This window comes from Zea mays, chromosome 5 (genome assembly GCF_902167145.1).
Source record: "Zea mays cultivar B73 chromosome 5, Zm-B73-REFERENCE-NAM-5.0, whole genome shotgun sequence".
Classification (NCBI taxonomy): domain Eukaryota; kingdom Viridiplantae; phylum Streptophyta; class Magnoliopsida; order Poales; family Poaceae; genus Zea; species Zea mays.
In genome coordinates this window covers 206,732,490-206,743,299 of record NC_050100.1, presented here as the reverse complement: position 1 = coordinate 206,743,299, position 10,810 = coordinate 206,732,490, and the positions used below count along the sequence as shown (strand labels likewise).

The following is a 10,810-nucleotide window of genomic DNA, read 5'->3' as shown; positions in this document are numbered from 1 at the left end:
CCACTTCTCATAAGGGGTTTTCTCTTCTTTGCACATAGGAATTCTATTCAGAACATGACATGAAGTCAGGACTGCCTCCCCCCACCATGCCTTAGATAAACCACAAGTGTCTAACATGGCATTCACCAGGTCAGTCAACGTACGGTTTTTCCTTTCAGCAATCCCGTTTGACTCGGGTGAATAGGGAGGAGTCCTCTCATGAATAATGCCATGTTCTGCACAGAAATCATCAAAGACTTTGGGAAAGAACTCGCCACCACGATCTGATCTAAGACGTTTGATCTTTCTCTCTAGTTGGTTTTCAACCTCAGCCTTATAGATTTTAAAGTAGTCTAAAGCCTCATCTTTAGTTTTTAGCAAGTATACATAGCAAAATCTAGACGCATCATCAATCAATGTCATGAAGTATCTCTTACCACCTTTTGTCAACACACCATTCATCTCACAAAGATCAGAATGTATGAGTTCTAGTGGTGCCAGGTGTCTCTCCTCAGCAGCCTTATGAGGCTTTCGAGGTTGCTTCGACTGCACACAACTATGGCACTTAGAACCTTTGACTATGGTGATATTCGGAATTAAACTCATGGTTGCAAGCCGAGACATAGAGCCAAAATTAATATGACACAAACGAGAATGCCAAATACTCGCAAGATCATCAACATTAGCACAAATATGGTTCACAGACTTATTATTGAAATCTAACAAAGAAAAGCGGAACAAGCCTCCGCAATCATAGCCTTTACCAATAAATTGTCCAGACTTGGACACAACTAATTTATTGGACTCTAAAACTACCTTGAACCCATCTCTACATAGAAGGGTTCCGCTAACGAGATTCTTGTGTATAGAAGGGACATGATGCACGTTCTTCAGCTGCACGATCTTTCCCGAAGTAAACTTCAGATCCACCGTGCCAGTGCCATGAACAGAAGCATGTGACCCATTCCCCATTAGCACGGAAGAATCCCGGGCGCCCTGATAAGAAGAGAACAAGTTGATGTCAGAACACACATGAACATTAGCACCAGTATCAAGCCACCAGCTAGGTGATTGAAATACTGAGAAGATGAAAGGTAAATTACCATACCCTTTGTCTTCCTCATTGCTAGCGACCACTGTGTTGACATTGCCCTTTTTGCCACGGCGATCCGCTCGATCGGGACAATCCTTGGCAAAATGACCCGCCTCGCCACATGCGAAACATGTCAATTCAGCCTTGTTCTTCTTCTTCTTGAAGTTGGTAGTTTTGTTGGGCTTGTTAGATTTTGGCTTTCCTTTGCCCTTGTTGTGGTTCTTCTGAACCATGTTGGCGCTGGAGTGGCCCTCGCCTCCTTTAGATCCCGTGTCCTTAGCCCGAGCTTTCTCCTCAACATCCAGAGACGCTATCAGATTTTCAACTGATATCTCTTGTCTCTTATGTTTCAGAGCTGTGGCGAAGTTCCTCCATGTAGAAGGCAACTTTGCAATAATGCATCCGGCCACAAATCGGTCAGGAAGGACTATCTTAAGGTGGTCGAGCTCCTTGGCTATACACTGTATTTCATGAGCTTGCTCTACAATAGAGCGATTATCAACCATCTTATAATCATGAAAGCTCTCCATGATATACAGGTCACTGCCAGCATCTGATGCACCATACTTAGTAGTAAGTGCATCCCACAACTGTTTCCCGTCTGTGTACTGCATATTCGCATCAACGAGACGGTCAACAAGGGCGCTAAGAACGGCTCCCGTGAACATAGTATTGGCATGGTCGTACTCTTTCTCCTGTTCAGGAGTCAGTGGACCCTCAGGTCTGCCTTTACTAACATGGAAGACATTCATAGCAGTAAGCCAGAGCGTGGCCTTGACTTGCCATCTCTTAAAGTGCATACCATTAAACTTTTCTGGCTTCAGCGCGTCGGCAAAAGCAGCCATAGAAAAACTAGGAAATTGTCTACAATAAGGTTTTTGGATTGTTGAATAATTAGACAAATTCCAATCTAAATTCCGAATATAAATCATGACCAAATCAGAAGAACTGAAATAAAAGCCAAATCAGATGATGCGTACTGATTAGACTTACTGATAGTTGGCGCGCGCCAGAATCAGCTGGGTCGACGATGTCGAAGTAGCGAATCAACAGGGTCGACGAGGTCAGAAGATCATGAGCAGTCGCGTGAAGACGCTTCCCAAAAACCTTATTCGCCCTCTCCCGGTGCAGGATCTAGAAGACGAAGGGTTCCGGAGACCTGCTCTCCTGATCGCAGATGCACCTCTGCGGTCGGGACGAAGGGAACTAAAAGGCGGCTCAGCTATGAAAAGAGGCGAAAGCGAACTGGGATCTGGGGATGATTTGGAGGCTGGCTGCCGGGCTCCTTTTATAGGGCCGAGTCCGCGACCCCCGTGCTTATCCGCCCACGAAAATCTCGCAATCAGTTGAGATTTTATAGGGATCGGTTAGGATAAGCGTAACAGCTAAGAAACCAAAAAATCAAACGGCAAAAGGTAGCCGCACCCCCGCAAGGCGAGGGGCCGGATTTCGGCGGACCATTCACGCGCATGTCGTGCGCCCGCGCCCTTCGCCCCGCCCCGCCCCGCCCCGCCCCGGCCCGGCCCGGCCAGGCGAGGCGAGCGAGCGCGCGCGTGTGGCTCTCCACACTCTCTCCTCTCATCCATGACTTGGTGAGTGAGTGTGGCTTCCATATTTAAGCTAGCTCTACTCCACAAGAGCTAGCAATATGGTGCTATTGGTTCCACCTATCCCTTTGCCATCCACTTATATGGGCTTTTGAGATTTTCCTAGGATTTATTTGAATAACTTAATTGGGCCAAGCCCATAAATCCTAACAGATTTGTACAGGCCACAATCGAAGATTGGGCATTGACCGTACCTATGGGTGTTAATGGATTATGATTAAAATGTTTCTTAACAATGCCTTTAGCCTTAAATTGTAATTAAAAATAAATAGAAATGGAGTCCGATTCTAATATGGTTCAACTATTAAATTTTATATTGTGAAATTTAAAACTCATTACCACTCATACTCGCACCTCAGCTGTCAACTGCAACTTGCGTCGGCACCTCCACAGCTCTGAGCTCTCTGCGCTTCACCGTCACGGGTGTGGCACCTCAGAAGCCGGTGACAGGCGCACGTGCCCAACGAGCATGGTGTAGGAGTGGACGCTGGGGGCCGAATTTTTTATATTTTAGCCTTTTTTTGAAAAAAAATCACGTTTGGACCTTAAAAATTTTAATGTCATTTTTGGACCCTTTGCTCGGCGCCATAGCCAATGGCGCCGAGGTAACACAGCTCGGCGCCATAGGCTATGACGCCGAGATGCGTGTTACGCTGGCACAAACGGACGTCGTGGCACCGACGTGGCACCGACATGGAACCGAGCTCGGCGCCATAGATCTTGGCGCCGAGCTCTATTATGTACACAAAACTTGTCTAGCTCAGTTGGTAGAGCTCAAGGCTTTTAACCTTGTGGTTGTGGGTTCAAGCCCCATGATAGGCATGTTTTCATACTTTTTTTGTCTTTGACACTGATTTTTTTTGTTGTCCAGATTTTTCGTTTATGTCGCTGATTTGTCCGTCTAGATTTATTTCTTATCCAGATTTTTTGTTTTTGTGACTGATTTGTTTATCCGTCCATATTTTTTTCGTTTATTAAGCTTAAGGAAACGTACTTACATTGGTTAGCGGCCACCGGTTTAGCTATGGTGCATCGTGGTTTTTTTCGTTTATGCCGCTGATTTGTCCGTCCAAATTTATTTCTCATCTTGATTTGTTTTTGCTTTTGCGACTGATTTGTTTATTACATTTTGTTTAATAGTACTGAATAATCCGTCTGACCCTTGGTGCATTGTAAACCCCACATGCTTAAGCTTGATTCCGTCTTCTCGCTAATTACAAGTGATTTTAAACATTAAATAATATACTAAAAACTGAAGTACACCATTTAAAATGTTAAAAATATTTATATCATAAACAAATGATTGTGTTAATCTTACATTAGTAATGATGTACAATGATAAATTTTAATTAATATTAAAAAGTATAATTTCGAATACATTAGATTATTGGAGTTTTAGAGTCCAAAATATAAATATACTTAATAAACAAAAAGATTATAATTAGAGTCCAAAATATAAATATACATGGTATAAATAAACAGTGACTTGATGATTTTATAAAGTACTTATTACTTCCATAGGGTGGGTTACTTATGTGCATGGTACTTGCGTCACGCAGTTTGAATAAACAAAAACAAAAACAAAAACAAAAAATATCTAGATGAATAAATAAATCGGTCACAAAAACAAAAAAACTAGATGAAAAATAAATCTGGACGGACAAATCAGCGACATAAACGAAAAATATAGACAACAAAAAACAAATTAGTGATAAAAAAATACGTCCACAATGGAGCTTGAACCCACAACCTCAAAGTTAAAAGTGTTGCACTCTACCGACTGAGCTAGACATACTTTGCTGTTACATATCCGAGCTCGGCGCCATAGATCTTGGCGCCGAGCTCGGTACCACGTTGGCGCCACGTCGTTCAGGTTGGGACAGCGTAGCACGCACCTCGGTGCCATAGCCTATGGTGCCGAGCTGTGTTACCTCGGCACCATTGGCTATGGCGCCGAGCAAAGGGTCCAAAAATGACATTAAAATTTTCTAAGGTCCAAACGTGAATTTTTTTCCGAGGAAGGGCTAAAATATAAAAAATTCGGCGCTGGGGGCTGGGGCCTGGGGCGGGGCATTTTGGTGAACAGCACGCGGGCGTCGAGAAAGACGGCGTGGCTTGGCGGGGCGGAGCGACGGTGGGCGTTGAGCAAAAAGGGAGACAACCGCAGTGGCCACCACCAAATATTTTCTTATTATGAAAGCCGAACAGAAACACCCTCAACCAGGGTATCCACGTCGTCTCATTTCACCTTCATTGTTGAATCATCACGGTGAACTCCCTTCGCCTGCAAACCACGTCCTCTACGCGCTCGCTAATTTGCTACTAGAAACATCACGATGCGTCCCGTCCATTCCTTTTGGCTTTGCCCCCAAATCCAGCTTGCCCAAGAGCCTCCAGTTCCTCACGCCTCTGTCGATCCCTTGATCCCTCCTCTCACACTTCTCTAGCGCTTCCTCCAGTCTGCAGGACCATCTCCAGCGACGCTAGCACTGCCGCTAGCCGCGAACCCGAAACTAGGGAGAAGCCTCCGCAACCAGGAGCCCCCAGCCCCCGCCCGCCCGCCTCAAACACCGCCTCGCTGCCCAGGATTGAGTCCGCCATATTTGCACCGTTGGATTGTGGTGAGAGCAATCGAAGATTGAGGAGAATAACAAGAGCAAGATTTGAGCATTTTATAATTTCAGCATTCGTCGCGTTATATTTGGAAGTTGAAATTAAAACATAAAAATATTATTATTATTATGCTAAATCATTGATGAGTAAACGTTCACACACTGCAGTTTCACGAAGGAAGACAATCTCTTAGCCGCGAGGAGAAGCTTACAGAGGCAACATCTCAGCAGATGCCGTTGGGTAGCAGCCGAACGAACGCCAAGGAAAATGATCCATCTTCTAACCACTTCTAGATGAATGCATAAACTGGTTTAGTTTGTTTTAATGTCATTTGACATACGTGGAGCCAAATATTTGCATTTTCATTATTTGTATGTACATGCAATGCAATCTATCTAGCCCTTAAGTGTATAATTAAAGCTTCATGTTTTGTAACATGTTAAAATAGGCTTATCTAGAGCATCTTTGATGCATTGGAGGTTATTGAGCCATCAAAACTATTTGAGCAACTACTTAGTGTAATTGTAAGTTCAATAATGCCCAACCCCTGTTTGCCAAACTTCTTAGCTAGCTGACCTTATTTATCCAATGACACATGCTATCGCCTTACTGATTACTATTTGTGAACACCAACTTTTTGTATGCTTTGTGGCAGCAGAATTGGTTTTAGCAGTAGATAACAATCTATCAAGTAACACCGGTCAGACTTCCTGAATGCGTCAATGTGCCACGGCAACTACTGTTTCAAACACTATATTAGATTGGATCTACATTTCCATGCTTGTTGTGGTCTATCTGTTGTATGATCTAAAAGATTTTTTTGACATCACTAAATATCTTTTCTTCGTTGCCTTTGCAGGCGGAAGAAGCTGCGTTGAAGCAGCATGAAGTGTTTTTCTATTGATATCCCAATGCTAATTTTCTTTTTCTCTAGACATGCCTTTGCTCTATTTTTATAAAAATGATCATTCAATTTAAGGCCTGCATGTTGATTCGAAAATCATTTCTAACAAGACCAGCAAGGGGAATAAACCTAATAAGTAAAAAACAAGTTATGAAGAAACATTGGCTTAAGTTCTAATACACCAAGGTAAGCCATTGAACGTCAGTATTTTTTTCTTATCCAGCCAATTATTTGATGTTTTTGCTTTTTAGCTTTAAAGTCCATACAAATGTATGAATAATCGAACAATGCTTTCGTAAAAGAGGTGACATGATGTGTTTGTTATGTGCATATAATGCAAAATACCTGAGAATGTCTCCATGAGACTTGCATTTATTTATGATGTGCCATGTAAAACTCTGCTCATATTTACATCAAACATACATGATATGCCTATTTTCTAGATGATGACATTTTTTACAAAATGTATTTATTTTTTTCATTTTTTATTACAAAGCTTAGACATATGTTCAGTGAATTGTTTTCCTATACATGTATATGTACCTAAATTTATCTTATTGATATGCTTGACCACAAAACCAAAAAAAGAGAGAAAGCATTTATTGTATCTCATATAGACTTTCACTGTTTCATCTACGTATAAAAATAAGTCATCCCATATCATGACCTCCTATAACTTTTGATATATTATAAATATGCTTTTGTAACAAGTTCTTAGTTATGCACCACTGCTACCATCTAGCGACATACATAACGTAGCAAATTCTAAGAAATCCTTTCAGCACTACCCCTTGTAATAGCTAAGCTACTTATATTGAACCATGCTATTATTGTTTCTTTAGTGACACATCTCTAACAATTACGCTTTAGGGAGATCAAGCATCAGGTTTCTCCATTGATGATGTCTGCAATCAGAGCAACAATAAACCTATGTCATAATGTTCGTTGGTTGCCTTGCTAAACCTTTCAAAGGTTATGCTTTAAACATTTCCGAGCAACATTTACATTATTTACCTATATTAGTTGCTATATAGGCCAATCATATCTAAGCGGCACTACAGCAAGTGCATGGTACTTTAATCCAGTCATTCCTGAAGCACAGGTGTACTACACCAGGTAAAGCACAACAAATATATAACACAACTTTTAAACACTCGCTACTTTAAAAAACCTGCTCCTCTGTAATCTTGTGTTCACAGTTAACTATTTCAGACTAATACTCTACCAATACAAATTTATGAATCAAACACGGTACAAAGCTTCTTATTTGTTAATGTTAGCAACTTTAACAAAGCATCTTCTAGATATACAACCTAACGAAATATATTTGACAGGCTCGACGCGTTCTAGTATATTTTGATGTGTCATAAAGTACAAATGTAAATTCAATTTACTTACATATTTAACTTCTATATTTTAATGGAAATAGAAATCTATTTACTGTTAATGCCTCGATAACAAATGGTGAAAACTGTTTTCCCATTTAAACACATGCAAATTCCTTAGTAGAATAATGATCTCCCACTTTATTTGGACTACCAAAGTTAGATAACAATATTTATCCTATTGATCACAGGTCGTCGACAAATACACAGATCAACTCACCAAACATGAACTACCATTGCCACCAAAGAACTACTTATTAAGTATTGTAATCTCATTTCGCACTACAGCTTCAGTTATTGCCAAAATTCTCGAAATTCATCAACAGTTGCTGCAAAGCAACGTAATTTGCTTGCTTCTAATCTTGTTCTCAAAATATTTATGTGCCCTATAACGACTATTCTCCATATTCATGTACAATTTCCTTATACTACAACATGCTTATAAAAAAAATATAAAACAACATATTTTGCTTATGTCTTATCTTGTTCCCATGTACTTATGTGACTCATAACCGCTTTTATTCATGTTCATGTACACTTTTCTTGTACTAAGATATGCTTATATATGAAAAAAAACACTGAACATGCGCGCATGGGCGCGCTTTATACACTAGTATAAAAAAAACGCCGTTGCCGGGGATCGAACCCGGGTCACCCGCGTGACAGGCGGGAATACTCACCACTATACTACAACGACATCTGTGCTATACGATTACAAGAACAATAAATATCATTGGCGTTAAAAGCGAACGAAACAAGGTCAACCTTCAAAGCTGCCTCGCCGGGAGTCGTTGCAAGGGTGAAGCAAGCACCCTCCTAGGCAGGCCAACGAAGCGTTGGACTCGGACGCCTGTGGGCTATTGTGGGCAGGGCGCGGTGGCGATGCGCCTTGTGGCGGCGTTAAATTCTGGGAGAAGCGGAGCCTGTCGCTCTTCCGCGGTTCCGCCCCGCCTCGCCCCCGAGTACAACGAGTACGGCATGATTGAACAATGGACGGGGTGGAGGATTGAAGCACTCGGCAGCCAGCACCAGCAGAGGAGTGCATGACGCTGGGGGACAAAACACATGGCGCGTTAGAGTTCCGTCCACTGCGTCCTTTTTTTTTTCAGGCGTCAAGGAGACGGGAGATACATGACTCGAACCCGCTGCCCTAGTAACACTTCGATTAAGTGAGCATTTGCAGCGAGACTTGCCTGCCTCATGTGTCCGATCTAGAATTTAGTCAAGAATATACGGACCAGTAGCGTGAACTCGAAAGCAATACCATAGGCTACATGATTTATACAGTGGGTGTATGTCACGTAGAAGGAAATATATATATATATATATATATATATATATATATATATATATATATATATATATATATATATATATATAGCTATTATCAGCGAAACTTTACAAATCGAGAAGTTCAACTTCATAATTTATAGTATTCTGTATGATACAGTGGTTATGGATATAACAACGGAACACTAGAAAACAACCATTTTCCAACATAAGACGCTAGAGTTGTAATCAAATCTTCATTTTCTAAGTCTGTAACTTCAGAGCCAGACAGCGATGGGTTCATCTATAGCAGTGACGCGTCATGGTGCGTCCATCTAAGGTCAGGACCGTAACAGTCTCTCGTGTGTTGCTGCTCCAGCAAAAAGAATAGCATTCAATGCAGGACTCTGCTGCATCGCATCTGTCCGAAACGGTGAAAATTCTGGATTTGTTTCTTATGACAGTCTTTTATGTGCTGATGATGAGGGTCACGGAGTGCGGATTGATTCCTGTTAGAATTATAGACATTTTCCATATCATTTTAATTCCATAAATTAACATTATAATGATGACGTATGAATAATTAATCATAGAAATCGTGATCTTAAATTGATCCATACCAATATGGATCAAGAGAACATAAAGCATATAAATATAATAAGTATATAAGCATGTTTCATGAATTATTACAGAACAACTGAAAGTAAACAGATAGTAATATAAACAGAATGACTGTAAAATTAAAACAGATAGATATAACATATTATAATATGACAGAATAGAGCTACGTACGACATACATAATATGCAGAATGTAAAACAGTAATGAACTGAATTGATCATAACCTCCCATGCGCTCTGATGATCCTGAACCTTGTCCAACTTCTCTTGCCATCCGATACAAAATGAAGACGCCAGGAACCAGTGAAGAAGACACCACACCACACCCGCCCGCTCGCTCGCCTGCCTGCCTCGCCTCGCCACGCCACGCCCGGCCGGCGGCGGCGCGCGCGCGCGTGTGGCACGCTCTTGTCCATTTCTTCACTTCTCAAGTTAAGTGGAATAAATCCCACCATATAAGTCAAGCCAACAGACCCTTGGACTTCCAATGTGGTACTATTGGTATTCTCCACCATTACACACCTTAGAGTTTATTCAATAAATGGGCCAAGCCCATAAAAGATCCAACAATCCCCACCAAACTCTAGGGTTTGTAATGATGGAGTATCAGAATCACAATCCTTTGATATACCAGTGTTTCGATGGAGACTGTTAAGTTGAACATCCATCTAGAATAAGAGTTTCACTCATTCACAACTGAACAATGGACTATGCCTTGAATTGACAGTTTTGTGCGAAATAAGATTCACTCAAATCCTTTGCTGATACTAGGCTGCAAAAGGGTATTCCCGCTGTTTAGAAGCATATAAGTCACACTTCAGTGCCTTTCATAAGTATTTAGGGATTACCCAAGTCCCATAGACTGTGACCAGCAGTCTGACTCATATAGGTGTATTCCTCAAAAGATGTTCTGTAGGACAACATCTCACCTTTAAAAGACTCTTGGAATACATTAAGGTAAAAACCATCCTGCCTTACAGATAGGAAAGATGTGCATCAGAAATGAGTTAAAGAAGGGATCTTTCCTCGCAATCTACTCCTAGCTTGTTTCTCCACTCTACTTCACGGGATCTCCGATCACATAGAGCAGGTTACCACTAGAGTAGATTTCACATGGGTCTCATACCCATTTCCCTCGATGCACTTTCTATCACATTGCGTGACAGACCCTTAGTAAATTGATCTGCCAGATTATTCGATGTGTGGACATAATCCACAGTTATAACTCCGGAGTTTTTCAACTTTCTGACATATTTCAATCTCCTCTTAACATGCCTTATAGACTTCATGTTATTCCTAGAACTGTTAACCTTTGTAATCACCGTTTGGTTGTCACAGTT

At 41.3% G+C, this 10,810-nt stretch overlaps 2 non-coding genes across 2 annotated transcripts; one reads left to right on the top strand and one right to left on the bottom strand.

Moving 5' to 3' along the window:
- The first annotated feature begins 3,428 nt into the window (after positions 1-3,428).
- TRNAK-UUU (transfer RNA lysine (anticodon UUU)) lies at positions 3,429-3,501 on the top strand. Its single transcript has one exon. It is a non-coding gene; the product is annotated as a tRNA-Lys (tRNA).
- A 4,705-nt stretch (positions 3,502-8,206) lies between these two features.
- Positions 8,207-8,278, bottom strand: TRNAD-GUC (transfer RNA aspartic acid (anticodon GUC)). The gene has a single exon. It is a non-coding gene; the product is annotated as a tRNA-Asp (tRNA).
- Between the last annotated feature and the right edge of the window lie 2,532 nt (positions 8,279-10,810).